This window comes from Gadus macrocephalus, chromosome 13 (genome assembly GCF_031168955.1).
Source record: "Gadus macrocephalus chromosome 13, ASM3116895v1".
Taxonomy (NCBI): Eukaryota; Metazoa; Chordata; class Actinopteri; order Gadiformes; family Gadidae; genus Gadus; species Gadus macrocephalus.
Window position 1 is genome coordinate 17834928 of NC_082394.1, and position 9577 is coordinate 17844504.

Sequence of the window (9577 nt, forward strand, 5' to 3'; positions counted from 1 at the left end):
GAATAAAATCTGCTTTAGGCGCAACCACATCATCTTAAGCTAAAACCACGAGGCGTCTCAATCACAGCCAATTACTGCCATGTGATGAAGCTCCGTGCCGCCGAATGAATGGAGAGACACACAAAGCTTTTTCCTTTCTCATTTTGGGTGGTAATATACAGTCAGGCTCTGCTTTGTGTGGCCTGCCAGGGGTCGGGGGGGCTACTGCAGTATAAAAGAGGCTAAAGGGGGTGGGGGAAGAGACCTTGAGGGGCTTAGTCGGCCACCACTGGACCCATTGACTTGTCCCGATTGTGGCTCAGGATTTGGGGCGCCCTTTATCTGTGATACAGGACAGCACTGAGACCAACGCTGGAGCTGTGAGAGGCCATGGCTATCTCTCTCTCTGTGTGTGTGTGTGTGTGTGTGTGTGTGTGTGTGTGTGTGTGTGTGTGTGTGTGTGTGTGTGTGTGTGTGTGTGTGTGTGTGTGTGTGTGTGTGTGTGTGTGTGTGTGTGTGTGTGTGTGTGTGTGTGTGTGTGTGTGTGAACCAGATGCTCTGAAGAGGGGGGAGGTGGAGGACAGCAAGGGGGGGGGGTAGTAACAGAGGCCACCGTGTTGGCCCGCATGCAGTCTGCCGTGTCAGAATATGCCCCCCCACCCCCCCACCTCCCTGGGGGACGGAGGGCGCCCGGATCAGGGGTGGAGGCTGTTCCACCACCACCAGAAGGCAGAGGAGACAGTAGGCCCGGGCCACTGGTGTTGAATATCATCAACAAGAGAATGCCTGAATATGAATGGCTTGGTTTTAGCAGCACCACAGGGCAGCAGAGAGAGACAAAGGACGAGGGAGAATGAGATGATGTGAGAAAGAGAGGGAGAGAGGGAGGGAGTGAGTGAGTGAGTGAGTGAGTGAGTGAGTGAGTGAGTGAGTGAGTGAGTGAGTGAGTGAGTGAGTGAGTGAGTGAGTGAGTGAGTGAGTGAGTGAGTGAGTGAGTGAGGGAGGGAGGGAGGGAGGGAGGGAGTGATGGGGAAGAAGCAGCACACAGATCATCGGTAATGAGCCTTTAGGGGGGAAATGAAAGAGACCTGAATGGATTGAAAAAATACGAATAGCGTGACCTCAAAGTGTTGGTTTTCTGGTTCATGCATCATAGTTTAATGTCTTCATTAAGAAGGCTCTTTTAATGGGAGACTAATGGAACGCAGTCGGATCCATAAAGTGGAGCATATCACTTGGTAATCGGTCGTAACGTTTCCTTTTTTTGGTTGGCACTATGTTCAACCCCCCCCATGCTGATTCCATTGTTTGTTTCAGGACCGGCCAATGTAGCTGACATGACATTGGCCATATATCTATAAATATGGAGAAATTACAAGCCGGTAGCACAGACGACATAAACGCATTACGTCCAATTCCGTGTTGAATGTGTGCCAAGCAACCCTCTGAGGCTGGGATAAGGGTCAGCGTCTGTATGACAACACCGCCGAGCACAGCGGCGGCAGCACAAAGCCCCCTCAAATATCACTATGCGTTACCATATTTATGTGGTAACGCATAGTGTGATAGTCATCAGTCAAAATCACAATAACCAATTTTTGGAACCATGAACCGAAACATTGTGTTTAGTGCTGCGGCCATTGTTAAATATTTATTAACCCATGGCAAGGCAAGGGTCTAGAGTCGCAGCCCTGCTGAACCCCATGGGGAGATACAGGGAAGCAGGCCCACAGCACAGGGCATGGGACAAACCTACCCTTTGAAAAACACTGATTTGAACATTTGTTCTTATTCACACAGATATATTGGCCACTGATGTGCTGATATTCACCGTTTACAATAACTGTGCCCCCTTCCTGTTCAGACACATTTCCAGAAGAACTGGCCCGGGTCTCGCCAATCACAACCGTTGGTCAAATATGTGGCGGGTTTGATACAATGACTTTGTTGCAGGTCTATCAAATGGCTTTTTGGTCTGTGCCCATTAATAACGCTCTTCGAAAATCAAAGGATCCAGACTAATACCCATTTGCGAATGCGTGTGGTATTCAAAGGTTGATAGCTTGGTGTGTCATCTATAAATAAATAGTCAGAACTACTAAGCATGTACTGCATCACTGCAGCAACAGCGGAAGCTATTATGAGGATATAATGACTAATTAGCGGGTTTGGGGGTTGTGATTAGTGATGATGACATCATGAGACCCTCTGGCTTATCGCAGCAAATCTAATTGACTAACTACCTAATAGGATCCCTGCTACGGCTCTCACTGCCCAATCACAACACTAATTTAGGACTGTTGTTCCTTACAGACCCTTGTTCTATGAAATGTTGTCGTTTAGATTATTGTTGCACAGAGACATATGTGAATCCACCTGACAAATGTGTGTCCCTCCATGGTGGTCTGAAACCCCACTCCGTTTCTCACAATTTGTTTCTGAAAGCGGAAATTAAGCTTGAATTGGAATTGAAACGTTTGGCCCGAAAGAGCCAGTGCTTTACCACTGCTGCAGTGATAACTGTAATAAAGCTCAGTTTAAGTCCCCCGTAACATTAACAATGCTATCTCTTTTTAGCAAGAGGTAACGGCTTTACTACACCTCGGCGCTTAAATTCACACCTCAGAGTACAAAGTCTAAAACCAAGCCCTTCCATCTAATAATCTTTCTCTAGAAGACGACGCAGCCCTGGCCTGTGCCCTTAGCTTGCCATATTACCTTACCGGTATTCCCTTACAACCAAGGGTGGTCTGCACCCGTCACAACCTGGAAGGGTGCCTACTTAGGGAGTGCACGGCGCATGTTGCCACTGTATCCCCTTTCTCTCAGTATCCAGGTCATGTTAACACCGGCCCGCAATCATCGGTTTATCATCCACTAGCGCGATACGACAGCCCCCAGGGCATGGGAAGCATGCGAGAGGCTGCGAATGTTGCTGATGGCTATCTTTAGTTGTTGTCTTTATAAAGGCCCACCAGGGGCCCAGCCTCTGTGAACGTGGCAGCGGCTACTCTGCACGCCGTGTGTATGGGGTTGTACTCACAACAATGGACTGTACTGGGTGAAAGGCTACGGCAAACACTCCTGCTCATAGGATATCCCCTGTGCTCAGCCCATACAGGAAGCAGCCTATGAACAGTGTGTAATTAAAAATAACAATCGCTCTTATGACGAATATCCCCATTGACTTTAAGGCCGTTTAGCCCTTGACAGACTCCCTGCTTCCTACTGTATCATCAAAGGACCAGACCACCCCGCCTGTCCCCTCCCTGTCACTGTCCTCCCACTGGGAGCCCGCCAGGCTCTGTGCCCCCCCCCCCCCCCCTCCCACAGTAAGGCCCTGTCTCCATCTCCCAGCTCTGGGAGGCAGGAGGGCTCCTCTCTGTTCAGGGTCACCGGCCAGGTGATGAAGACCACCCCTCCCAGCACACACGCTCACCACCCGGGGGGCTGCAGGGTGACTCCTCACTGCAGCGCAGCTGAGGAGTTTATAGGCCGACCGCCCAGTGGTGGTCAGGTGAAGGAGCCCTGTGAGTGCGAGCAAGGGGGGGGGGGGGGGGGGAGGGTTATGTATTATCTCGGTAGTGGTGGGGTAGGTTTGAGTGAAGGGTGGAAGGGGGAGGTCGGATTAACCCGGTTAAAGAAGAGGCTCATGTGACACTATTAACACTAAATCCTAAGCTTCTCAGAGAGAGAGAGAGAGCGAGAGAGAGAGAGATACTACAGATCCCCCAACATAGTATCAGCACGGCAAGAAAGCAAACTCTTATTCTGGCTTGAGAAGAAAGGAGGTGTATACATGGACAGGAGCTCTTCTCTCCATACCACTCTCCCTCTCCCTCTCCCTCGTCCTCCTCCACCCCCCCCCCCTGCGGGAAGCTTCCGTGTGAGTCGCGGTGATCTTTAGTGGTGAGCGTTTATTGACCCGGGTCGGGGTGCCGCCTTGGGGTACGTGTGTTCAGGGAGCACGTAGCGCGTATTTTGTGTACGTCTTCATTGGCCCCCGACAGGGGTGATAATGACAGGGCCAGGCCCACCACTCCCGCTCCATCCGTCGATGAGCACTTCCCACCCCTGTTCGGAGTCTCTTATTGGCCATTACCATTTAGCATCTCCAACACCCCCTCCCTCTCAATAATAATTACCCAGAGTACTGACTCTACGGGTGCTCTCGCTCTCTGTGTGTGTGTGTGTGTGTGTGTGTGTGTGTGTGTGTGTGTGTGTGTGTGTGTGTGTGTGTGTGTGTGTGTGTGTGTGTGTGTGTGTGTGTGTGTGTGTGTGTGTGTGTGTGTGTGTGTGTGTGTGTGATGGCGTGAAAGTCAGAGAGCGGTGAATGGGTTGAGAGAAGCAGCATGATTACAGGAAGAATCACTCTACCCCCCCCCCCCCCCGATTCTACAAACCCCAAAGCAAAGACCCCACTTATAACAAAAAACACTATACACACCCACACACAAAACCCACAGCTGAGAGAAAGAGAGCGATAGACAGAGGGCTAGGGAGACAGGGAGAGAGAGAGAGAGAGACATAGATGTCAGAGGGCTTTGTATTGTTGCTATTTCCATTTTCCCTGCCTCAGAGCTATACTATGCTTGTCTGAGAACAAGACAAGAGAGATCAGTGCCCTCTTATGAGATGTGCCTACGGCTATGGTGTTGTTCATCTACAGGGAACCACAGCAGGCCTGCACAGGTTCATGTCTCTCCCTCCACACCAACAACAACAAAAGCCTGGAGCAATGGGAACCACTAAGGGAGCAATGGGTCCACTCGGAACCAGACTGGGATTAATATAGCAGATAGAGATGCATGGAAACAACACAGTACAGAGTACAGTACAGACAGCTGTTTTGCTTTGGGAGACAGCACAGCTCCTGGCTCACGGAGCAACAGACATCGGAACCTACTGCCAAGGACCATTTCATCTGTACGAGATAACACACAGGGCCTGAAACCAATGCTGGGCTGGATTGGTAGGTTTTTGAACGACAAACTAAACAAAGTCTACTCACTAAAGAATAATGAGGAGCTTTCCAATTTCCAAGTTGCCGCTCTAAACAAATACATTCCGGCTGTATTTTACACAATCCCCCTGAGGGCACTACTTCTTCTACTACTACTACTACTACTACTACTACTACTACTACTACTACTACTACTACTACTACTACTACTACTACTACAACTACACCATTATGAAGTGGCCCCAATCGATGACAGCTAGGAACTGTACAGCTAGGAAATCCATAAATCCATGATTGTGTATGTTCCCTCCATAAATCCAGAGTGTGTGTGTGTGTGTTACGAACTGCCTGGGATTGCCTCTCTGTCTATTAAAAGACTGAAGTATATTGCAGTGGCTTAATGCAGTCTCTTTGGTCTTAAATGAAATGGAAATGGCGTCCCAAAGGAATTGCTTGGAGAGCCTCCTCAGACTGAATGAGAGTGCGCATCCCAGGAATTTGTTACTCAAATGCGCTGGTCAGCGTTGAATATAAATGCTGCTATGGGCAACCAGAGAACCAAAATAGGTATTTGAATATTGAAATCCGTCACACAAATAACAGGGTCAATGCAACCTTGCAATCCGACCCAAAACTGAATTGAATTAGTCATAAAATACAGAGAAATGTTCAGAACCATGCCTTAATTATATAGTATGATAACTCTGAACTCGTTAAACCAGCATGTTTTTTGTATTGTATAACGGACCTCCACTACAAAACATGTATTCATGGAAGTTGCAATTTCTGGGGCTTTCCAAATCCAAATCCAGAGTAAATCCTCCAAAGGGCACACCATGGCCGTGGGATATCGCAGGATATGTCTGCAACACTGTAAAATGCGCTGTGAAAAATGTAAGGTACCGACTGTTTTCATGCAGGACATCCTGTCTGAGAGAACAAAGACGGTCGTGAGAGAAGGAACAGGCTGGGAGATGGACGGCCTGGGCTCCACAGCCAACGAGGAGCAGATTCCTGTTGACATGACTTGCGTCGTTATGAACCTTGCTTTCACCACACGCCTATCCCTAATGGATCGAACAAGGCCGAATTAGAGCTATCCGATGAACCGGCAGTCCAGTTGATGGTCATAACATTGACCCCCTTTCCCCCCCATCATCCCCCTCAACAACAAATACTGATTACTCATTACTGTGCACCGTCCTACTCTATTGCTTAATATCTGACGGACCCGGTTGTCATCTTTGGAAAACCTTATTGCGCTGTGATACTTTGATGGCGGATACTGCAATATGTCTGTGCTGTTTTAATCTTTATCACCCTTTACCTCAGATGCCCCGCTTCAGAATGAGGAACTGCATTGATTGATGCAGCTGCTAAGCACATCAACTACAGTTGACCCACAAACAACTATTGAACGACAATGTGCCATTGCTCACGTCAAACGGTCTAACCAGAAAACAACCAAGTAGCTCTCAGAGCAAACGCTTTATCAGAAAACAGCAAAATGCTTTTGTTGATCTATTTTTAACTCACGTGTAGACTACATGAAAACCGATGGGTGAACAAAGAGAATAATCGTAGTCAGATCTTTGTATGTGCTCTCTTTGTACTTGATAAAGAGTTTCACCTGTAGTCTGTGCAGAGGTGCATCCTGCTGTCCAAACCTGCCTAGCAGGTACACTAGTTTCTGGCCAAGTATCATATGACTGCTGATCCTCTTTTGCATTGAGGGCACTTAAACCAATACATGTGGGAAGAAATTAGTAAAACACAAACACACACACGAAAAATGCTTATTTGACTTTTTGTTTAAGGACAAAGCGAGGGACGACATGGGAGTGGGAACATATGAGGATGGCCGTTCACAGGTTGTCAGGAGGCCTCGTAACCGCTCTGCTGGTACCACAGTTTGGAAACGGAAGCATGTTGGAGATATTTTCTAAATTAATGGTATGTGTATAGAGTGAATGAATTCACACCGATTGATAGCGAGCATCTGCCTCTGCCGGCTACCCAAACAGTGTCGGAATGTTCTCTGACAATTGATAGTTTGATTGAATTGAAAGCGCTGACCCCATTAAAGCGAATGAATGTCCCAGACTAAGTACAGGACAATGTCCCGCTGCCTTTGCAATTTTATACATGCGTCACTTTGGGTTTCTAAGTGAGAGGGTGAGAGAGTCAGTGAGTCAGTGACTGAGTGAGTCAGTGATTACACCACATGCCAAATACTTTTCTTATTGTTCTATGACAAATTCATTGGCAAAGATAGTTTATAATCCAGTTTTGCTTTGCCATCCCAATTTACGGAAAAAATAATTACACCTGACAAGAGATTTACTCCAGCCACAAGTTGTTGATACATACTTTATATATACCTGGGAAACCCCTTTTGTTTGTTTTCTGGTCTGGTGTGAACGAGATCGAGTCTGGCCTAGTTCTTCAACCCCTATGTTTATGGTCAAGAGTGACACAAGACCCATGCAGGATGTCACATGCCTGCCCTCTCTCCCATTGTTTCTTGAGGACAGGAAACAGGATATTCACACAGGCTGTGGAGCAGAAACCAAGAGCACCTTTAAAAAAGAAAAGGGGAAAAAAAGCGGTCTGCATTTCTGTCAACCTACTAGAGGGCGTCTGGCTGTATCTCCACATGAAAAGCATTCAGCTCTCCACGCTGTTTCACGCTCCACAATTTAATTCAAACATCACATGAAATCGCAATCATGGGAAATTACTTGACTATCCAACACGAAAAAAACATTGTCATATCACGTAGTGCACTCCTCAAAAAAATCCATTTAACTTTTTTAGCCAATCATAAGATTATTTGAATGACAAGCGGAGCCTTATTAAAAATGAACAATATGCATGAAACCTAGCATACTTGGACAATTTGCGTTAAACTTGTGGACTACACGTCTAGCCTACCGATCACCCAAAACACAACAATATATACTGTAGCCGGCTACACTAACAGAAGGCACAACGCAACTATTATTGTCCAATGCCGATCACAAAGTACAGCCGGGCGACCCACTAACGCCGCTCCAGATAGTTACAAATGGTGCGCCCTGGAGCAGGTGAGCCAAAGCCGCTCGACACACAATTCCGATCAGGACTAAATCAATGTTTTTCTATTCAAAAAAGCAAACAGGTTGAAACATCTCTCACCTTATTTCCTTTGTTGGCAGCCAGCCGCTGTGTGTGGACACAGACACAGTCAACTCCACTTATTGTAAGAAGCGGGTGCTTCCTCGTCACCGGCGAGTAGAAAAATACATCCAATAACTCTCTTTCAATGTCACAAGTCTTCCGAAAAAAAGAACTAAAGCTGTACGCTTAATGGTCGGTTGATTTCGGGTAAAGAACGATGCCTTGTCGACATAACCTCGCCGTACACAGTCCCATCTGTACACACATACACAAACACACACCCCGCCTCCTATCCTCCTGCCACCCTCAGCCAATTCATCCACCAGACGAATCTCCCTCCGTCCCTCGCTGAGCAAATATCCGCCGTCCAATGGAAGAGTGCTCTCTGGCGACCTCTGGCGCTCCACCACGCCTGTCCAGAGTGACCGTTAACGCGGTTCAAATCTCTCCAGGAATAAAGAGAACCTTGTTAGTTTGAACTTGTGTGTGTAGGCTACTGAGCAGGCGTGAATAGGCAAAAGCTAAGCCACTATGCCTACAGAATATAGTAATATGTTGTGGTGACTAATAAACGATAAAATTGAAGATGCAGCACTGCAATTTGATTACACACATGTATTGTTTTTTTTATTCATGACACAACCGACATGAGTTTGTGGTTTCGGAACATAATTGCACAGTGTACATATTTAATATTAAATTGCCGGATAGCGTCTTTACACATTTATATATTTTTCTGAGTAATCAAATTATGCCACCCCCTTATCTGTCTCTCTGGAGACAGATTTTGCTTGCGAATCAAAAAGAAAATCAAAGAAAAGTAAAAAGAAGAACATGAAGAATCACTCCTAATGAAATATCACTAACAGCTCTTCTTTTTATGGCCGTTGTGGGACTTTGAAAAAAATTACGAATTTCACACTTTTATGAGAATACACAAGGAAGGAAAGGAGTGGCGTGCTGTAGAGGACTCAGCCAGTGGAACAATGGAACAGCCCAGTAATCTCTTCGTAGGAAATGTGTGTGTGTGTGTGTGTGTGTGTGTGTGTGTGTGTGTGTGTGTGTGTGTGTGTGTGTGTGTGTGTGTGTGTGTGTGTGTGTGTGTGTGTGTGTGTGTGTGTGTGTGTGTGTGTGTGTGTGTGTGGGGGGGGGGGGGGGGGTTGGGGGGTACCGTGTCTCAAATTGATGTGGACTCGCTGGACCAGGACAGTGGGTACAGAACCCCCTATGAGATGTCAGGTCTGGGCCAATCGTGGTGGTGCACGGTGGGAACATGTAGACAGAAAGGAGAACGAATACCTTTCTTTGTGTCTAGGCAGAAGGCTTGTTTTGTTACGGGAGCAAGGGAGGGAAAAAAGCTTCCTTCAAAGCCTCTAAATGAGTCACCCCCCCCCCCCCCTCCCCTTCATTTGTGAGGATTTCTGCTAGCCCTTGATTAGGCACAGCGCATGTATTCACCAAATAACACCCCCCCCT

General features: G+C 47.2%; 1 protein-coding gene across 1 annotated transcript in view; it reads right to left on the minus strand.

Moving 5' to 3' along the window:
* Nucleotides 1-8411, minus strand: part of frmd4ba (FERM domain containing 4Ba) — a 39370-nt gene extending 30959 nt beyond the window's left edge. The window contains exon 1 of the mRNA XM_060070189.1: nucleotides 8120-8411. The gene's annotated coding sequence lies outside the window, so the exon portion shown is untranslated. The remainder of the gene's footprint in view (nucleotides 1-8119) is intronic.
* Between the last annotated feature and the right edge of the window lie 1166 nt (nucleotides 8412-9577).